Genomic DNA, 8,168 nt, shown 5'->3' with positions numbered 1-8,168 from the left:
ACCTTATGTTTTTAAGGATTATTCCTACAAGAAACTGATCAGTTAAATAAACTAATTTTGCTTTATGTTTATATTTCATTTCTGTATCAACCTGCAGGAATGAAATCTGAGGTTTTATATTAAAAAACTCATATTAAAATAGCTTTTTTATAACATTTCTGAAATCTAGATTTGGGGCAGGGGGCAGATGACAGGCAAAATTCAGAAGTCCAAGGACATTACCGGCCCAGAACATGCCAAAGAAAGACCTCATAAATTAACCTTATTTCAAAGTGATCCTAAGGAATCTTATTAGTACTACTTAAAGTGCTGGTAGTGTTCTCTAAGAAGTGAACTCATATAAGCTCTGAGAGAGTGAATTAATACTGTCCAGGCTTGTTCTATTTATGAAAATAATATTCTAAGCCTAATTTTTTATGCTTATGGACTACACAAAAGTCTATAGTGTTGTCATATACCTCAAAGCCAGAGTTACAGGCACTCACCCCAAGACTATCACCACCCCCAAAAGGGTTTTTTCAGTATTGTGTTCAGTCTCCAACATGGTCTAATGAACTGCATGTAGTTTTTCCTTACGCATGGTTTTACAAAGTGTGATTATCAAGGTATTTTCATATGAATTATATGTTTAAATAAACAAAAGTTTGTTTGCCAAAAAACTGAGCCTGGTTGGAAGAGTCACAAGTCAATGATTTCCTTCAACTTAAATACTGGGAAAGATGTTAGCACTTTCTATTTATTGTCTAGGCAGAGGCATTAGTTCTTCTAAAGTTGCGCAGGGGAAGTCAATAATGCTATAGGCACAATGTTACAAACTGACATCCTGATTAAGTGATGAATTACAAGACAGTCTTGGAGAAGCAAGGATAAATGTCTGACCCTGAATGTAACCTGCAAAAAGCAAATGGCTGTATAGAGACAGATGCATCCTGCAGTCTAGATTGCCTTCAAAAAAAGCAATACCCAACACGTGGATCTTGCTATACAACTAGATTTCAGCCGGTAAATCAGGTCAGCGTTGTTACAGCTTGTTAGCTGAGTGACACAGATAGACAACCTAAAGTATAACTATCGCTCTTTCCCTCCCCCCTCCCCCTGCCCCATATATATACCTCTGTCTCTAACCACTGCAGTGCTTTATCTCAGTTAGTCCAAGGATTGCTAAAGATTATTTCTCTGTTTTTACTTGACTGTCTGTCTGATGCAGAGGTGTTTTTATAGGAGAAGCAAGCCACTAAGGATCCCTCTCCCAGGGTTGGAGTGGTTCACAAAACATTCTTGCACTGCCAAACATCCCACCAAAAGATTTAAGGGTACCTAAATGATAGTGGGGATATTCCTCAGCTCAGGGGATTCTTAAGTCATAGCAACACACAGTTGGTTGTCGATATGGAACAAGACTGGGAAAGGGCTGAAATCTCAGGGGTCGGTGCTTGTCAGCTATGATGGTTGTTGCTTACGTGCAATTGCAGTGGGATCTGAATTCTAACTGCAGTTGGTGGTGATATGGGTTTCTCTTACAAGGTTTCATTCTCATCCACTCAAGCTCACAGGGATAGGATCAAACCAGAGAGCATCAATCTGATAAAGTGCTGGCAAAATGGCCCAGTTTAATAAAATATCAAAACACTTGCTTATCACTAACCCTTGAGAGATTTATTTTCCCTTGAATTGCAAAACTCTCTGATTTAGTGGGTTTTTGAGCACATCTAAAAATATGTAATGGACTTACACTTTAAAAGAGCAAATGGATTATTTTTGCACTATTTTTTCTATGAAAAGATAATTACTCCCATGGGTGAAAAAATACTTAAGTCTAAGTTGTTTTCATGGCCAGGCTACCTGACTGGTTAATGATGTATTCCCTCCAGCTGTTTTTTCTAGAGCTAATTCTTAGGAAAAAAAATGGTTATTTAGGTTTTGATCCATGTCATTAACAACTGTAAAAAATGGCTATTATTTATAAAATCATACATCTTTATGTCTGGAGGATTTCAAATGGATTTTACACTGCCTATAGAGAAGAATTCAGTGCTAGATCAGTTTCTATAATTTTAACCAAACAATTCTTYTGCAGCTAAAGTCACTTAGTTACTAAAGGCATACATAAGCAGAGCTACTTGATGATTTCTCTGGTTTTAGAAACTCAGAAGGGTTTTTTTTTGGTAATTAGGATTTCTAGTATACCATAAACTTGCATTGTACTTTTTTCAGAAAAAAAGGCAAGTCCCTTTATGCAAAAGGTTCCTATCTGTGCATTTGTCCTTTCCAAATACTGAACACTATGTGCAAGGTGTTGAACTTGAAGTTGTTCAAAAATTTTCTGACAAACTAAGTGTGCTGAAAAATGCTGGTTCAGTGAGCTAAGCATGTTTAATCTGAAGCACCTTGGATACCAGAAACTCTCACAAAAATAAGAACAGGTTTGGAGGAAATCCTTCTATGGATTCCAGGGAAGTCTGTCTGGTGTGAAATGACTTAGAAGTGCAGGTCCCAGGACTGCCTGCTGGTGGACCCTACCCAGCGTGGTTCAGCAACTCTTTTGCAGTTAACTGCTCAGTGAAAAGACACTCTTCAGTCTCATTCCTAGAACTTTCATTCTTCACAATATTGTCAGCAGCAAAACTGATGAAAACATCATCTACACAAAGCAATTGAATGGATTTCAGCTTAGCAGACACACTAGAGAAATGTGTTTTTACTCCTCAGCCTTCAGAAGTGCGAGGTCCAAATTTTTCAGTGGTGATCTGAACACACATTAGACTGAATTAGCTTATATTCTTTCCCGTCTTTCGGTGCAGAAGTTTTCCTTTTATTAGTCATAAACATTTTGAAAATGTCAGTGACCAAAGGGAAGGATGACATATAATTTCCAGTTTCTCTATAGGAAGTACAGAGCAAATACCTCTGGCCTTGCTGTCACACTGCTGGTCTAAATRTCACTAATTATGGGTCATATTCTTCAATAGCACTCAAGCACAAGCCGTAAATGGGATTCAGATACAAGGTGCTAAAAGGGATGACCAGGATTTCCTTGCAGGAAGGATTGCTCCAGGACTCTGGAAAAACACATAAGCCAGTCTCATCAAAATCAGAGGACCTCCTGGATTAAGAATCCTAATCAGAGGGTCTGGGGTCAAAAAAGCAACACCTGTGGTAACAACTGGGCATATACGCTCTGACAAAGGGGGTCAGAGGAGGCCATGTTGTCCAAAAGGGAGTATTAATTTACTCTATTCCTGTCCAAATCATGTCAGAAGCATCTCCCACTCTTTTCTGGTGAACTTTTTTTCAGGCTCCTTTCAATTTTTTTGTTTGTTTGTTTGCTTTTGTTTTCTGTTTTTTTAAGATCTTTTGTTAACGCTTGATTTCTTTCTCTTCCCATTTTGAGAATTTCTATACTCTTAATGCCAACCCTCTGCCTAAGATGGGGCCATTAAATTTTCCTCTATTTTAATGGGAGCCAGGAAAATTTAACAATTTCCAACAGTTCCTGGCCTTGGAGATATGTGATATACATTGAAATGGCAGGATATGCATACATATTGCTAATTCCACACATACTAGGACATTTAAGTTATATAGAAACTTTAAAACAGACCTTATAAACTGAACTTACATCCCTGTCCATTCTTGTTTAATTCTTATTCCATTCAAAGTATTTTCATCTGTTGGTGGCTTCCAGTTCATGAAAGCAGTTATGGAAGTTGCGGCTCTTATCTTCTATGAATGCTCACATAAAAATAATATTAGTTATAAAGATAGAAGGATAGAAGGGAAAATATCTTGAAAAATAATGGGTGTCCATGATTACCTACAAGCAATATTTTACATAGATTATCCAGTGTAAATTCCCATTGCTCTTTTAGGCCAAGTTTATGTGTAGAACACCATCTAACAGTGACAAATTTCTACTGTCAGATATCAATTATGTATAAAACAAATGGACTTCAAATAGTGCCCTTTGTTTGCCTTCTTAGAAATTATACTGACCTCTTTTTTTCCTGCAGGATAATTGTCTCCTGATCTAATGACTTCTGCAAAATCAAAACCATGGTCTCATGATAACATGATTTTAGTTTATCACTGAAATGAAGCTTTTTTGATCTCCATAACAATTCATGCACTGCATTTGATTGAAAAGAGACAGTTTCGATTTATGCTGGAGGAAGCGAATGTAGAGCTCCAATATGACTTTCATTCTGTCATAAAATGACAGAAATATCTTGTGTGTGCATAAAAAGTACTACATTCAGGGTAGTAAATATGGGTGTGGAAGTAGACTGGTAGCTTCTAGTATGTTTATTTTGTTAAGAGTACAGGGTAGATGAATAAAGCAGAGGGCTGAAATTTTTCCTTCTGTCATCCTAGTAGAAAGCCAGAGTAATTCCACTGAGTTAAGTCAGATTTACAAATGTGACACTATTTGATACTAAGTCTTCAAAATAAGCTAAGAGAAGAAAAGTGCTTTTTTGTGGGCAGGGGTTTTGAAGTGCTAGCTTTTACAAATACTCCTGAACCCCAAGCTATTTCAAATTCAGAGAGTTCACTCTAAAATTGAAGGGAGGTTGAACTGAAGCAACCAGGACACTAAGCATTGAAGAGACTTCAGGATCCAGGAAGGTCAAAGCCTTTTTTCTTGCCTTTGGTTCCAAATCCATAAAGAACTACATACGTGCTTACCTTTACACAGTTTGTCCAGTCTCACTGAGAGGTAAACAGTACTGCTTAGAGCATATGAAATAAAACCCTTGCATAAATCTTTGTAGAACTGGAGCTTACATTTATAAGTAGTTTACAGTAACTTTGATGTATCAGGGTTATTTTGATGCAATGTGCATAAACATAATTAAAATAGAGTACATTTTAATAGAAATACTGTTTTAAAATCTTCTTGTTTTCTTAGAGAAATAAGACTTTTTAGCACCAAACTAAGATGGTAAAAGATTCATTCATGGGCATATAACATAAAGTCTCCTGGAATATTTTGAAATTCTCCCTAAAATCAAAAGAAGAGCYCAGATGGGGTCAACATATTTCACAATGTTACCAAAGGCCCCAGGCAGGAAAGAGTGTCAAAGGGGGGGGATTGTGGGAACTGTTGCCAGCTCGGACAAGAAGAAGTCTCAACAGGAGCCTCAGACAAACATACCCAAGGACACAGGTGCAGCTGCGACCCATACATCCTGAGAAAGTGCAGATAAACCAGCAGAAGCCAGTTGGAGCCAACATTAGGACTGAAACAGTTTTTCTCAAACAAGGAAGCAGGCCAAGTTGAGACCATGTATGGAAAAGTAGAGCAAAGTTCATGGCAAGACGCTGAGTGACACCTCTTCTGACACCACCAGAGACCACCAGAGACCCCCACAGAAGACCCCCAGAGACTCAGACTGCATGCGTAATGATTATGTAAATGTAGTAATTAATTCTAAGAAATAGAATGAATATGTATAATCATTCCTGGAACTTTAATGCATATGTATATGATAGAGCAATATAAACTTTAGAGGATGCGACACAAGGTGTGCACGTTGGGTGGAGCTATCCCCCGTGTACCCGGCGCCCTAATATAGAGAATGCCTGCTTCTTAATGCTACATTGGTGTTAAGGAGTTTTTCTCCCGATTTCGGTGACAACAAGACATGATGAATGATTTCATCTTCAACAGGAATTCAGGGCTCTAAACCTTTCATATAAATACATTTTAGATGATTCTAAATAAATGTTTACATGAACACTCTGGATGTTCTTTTCAGTTCTTCAAGAAAGAACAGCCTAATTTCTGAAAAAAACATCACAATCTGAACACAAACTAGTACCTAGACAGAGATTAGGATAGCAGGAACAGAAACAGGCAAAGTATATATGAAGCAACTTTCTTCAAGTGCATGAAGGCAATTTTTTTCACATTGCTTTTAGCAGAGACACTACTGAAGGGAGAATGGGATGGGCATTAGGATGACAGCAAAAGCCTTGTAGGAGAACTGAGATAAGGTTAGCATTAGYAGACAGGCAAGATACAAATAAACTAAGAAGAGTCTGGGACAGGGAGTGGGGCAAAAATTAACTCTGTCACCAACAGAGAAAGACACATCATTAGAGATACAAGAATAGAAGTGATTATCTTTAGGAGAAGGACTCCTGATTCTGTGTTCTTCTGGCTGATTGCAGGGTGGTAAAAAAGCACTGCAAAATCCATGCTTAATTTCTTTGTGGAGGATGACTGAAATGGAAATGCAGCATCCTGCTATTACCAGTTACTTTGAGCCAGGGGTCTGTGCTGTGGACTGACAAGCTATTGTTTTCTTGCCTATTCGTCAAACCAGTCAAATCAATGTGGTCCTACACGGCAGCTAATGTTACTCTGGAGAACTGGATGCTGCCCCTTCTTCTGCCCCCAGCCTTATTGGAGCCCAGGCCACAAGTCAGGTTTGTCAAGCCCAAAGTGTTTCAAGTAAAACATTTCAGATTGAGTGAATGGGTGTTACACTCATTATGATAACTTCCCTAGGCTTTTTGTAGTCAAAGGAAAGAGATGAGCACTCCTGAGGTCAGCTCAGAGCAGCTAAATGAGGCTGACACCTCAAATCACTCTTTGGAGTAACTGCCTCCCTATTGACTATGGAAGCCCTGTTAAGCTTAAGTTAGCTTTCATGAATATTGTCTTTCTGATGAAATTCTTGACTATTTCCAACAACCTCTATTAAGAACCTAGAAGGTCTTTAAAACAACTTCATCTAAATGATGAATTCTATTTATATGCTTGAGGAACAAGGTCTTCCATCAGCTTCCATGGGATTTTACTCAATTTCCTTCCAAAAGAAACAATATACCTATTAGCTAGGCTGCTAGGGAGGGCTTTAAAGGCCCTTTGTTCAATTCTTGGCTAGCCTGAAGGGGAACACTGATAAAGTCTCTTTTTTCTTTAAAGGAAAGTAATGATACCAGCTTTGTGGTGTCCTTTGACATACACATGTCATGATGAGGAATGATACATAAGAACTGAAGACTATTATAACAATGTGAGGAAAAATTGTACAATACTGTTTCAGATTTTTTTTTTTTGACTTACCAGGAAGTTGTATGCCCATTCCTTCCCTTTTTGAACAACTGAATGGCAAAAAGGAGAAATTTTGGTTGAAAAAAATGGAACAAGGCTTTATCTAAGGTATTGTTGTCATCTTCCCCAATCCAACAGCTACATTCCCTTCAGGTTAACCTTGCATTTTCAAGAAACTTTTTGGAATATCCCACCACCCACTGGTGAAAAGATGTTTGGTTTTTGCCATGTATCTTTTAATGAAGGGAGGAAAATGTTGAATGTGTTGAATCACTAGCATTTACCTATCTGACAGCTCCTTTCTAACGGTCAGTGTCTCTACTTAGTCCAAATCCTAGCTGCTGTGGTGGCCACAAAATAGCTTTCTCAGCTTCCAGAGGGGGGGCAATTTAATTCAGCTTTTGCTTTCTTAATATTCATAAATTATATAATAGAGCACTTGATAATTAAATAACAAAAGTTCAAGATTAACTTTATAATTAAACCTATGGTAGAGGATCCATTATTATAAATATCTTTGATCCCTGTTAAACTCCTGAGAGTCTTAATGCATTTTGCAAGATCCCTCCAGTTCCCCTACAGTGTATACAATTTCTAATGGAAAGCAGGTCTTTAAATCTTTGCTCAACTGAAAAGAGATTAAAATATAAATTAAAACAGCAAATTAGCAGATACATAGATACCTAGCATATAATATACATACCTAGAAAATGATAGAAGGCCTTCCTTCTTGGAAGTTGTGGGCTTTCTGAGGACCCCCGAGGACCTAGAAGGTGATTGCTGTGAACAGGAAAGGGGAAGCTAGGCAAGGACAACTGCAGGAGGCCTTGACTTCTCCTGGAAAAAGCTCGTGGRAAAAGCTCTAGCTAGGAGTGGCTGCTGCTAACGAGCTCTCTGGGTTGCCCCTGACCAGAGGGAGTTGGGGCCTTTGATCCCAGTGGCCCTTGATTAGGGCGGTCAAGCACCCTGTGAGTCAGTGCTAGGGAGAGGCCTATATAAGAGCCAGGCCTAGAGTGCAGCAAACAGAGACAGCAGTTTGTGCAGAAGGGATGCATGAAGGTACCTTTGTTTCTGTTCCCTGTGGTGTACGCTTCCTCAAGTATGGTCG

Source organism: Apteryx rowi, unplaced genomic scaffold (assembly GCF_003343035.1).
Source record: "Apteryx rowi isolate R43461 unplaced genomic scaffold, aptRow1 scaffold_1399, whole genome shotgun sequence".
Lineage (NCBI taxonomy): Eukaryota > Metazoa > Chordata > Aves > Apterygiformes > Apterygidae > Apteryx > Apteryx rowi.
The sequence above is the reverse complement of the archived record's forward strand: the minus strand, read 5'-3'. Positions refer to the sequence as shown.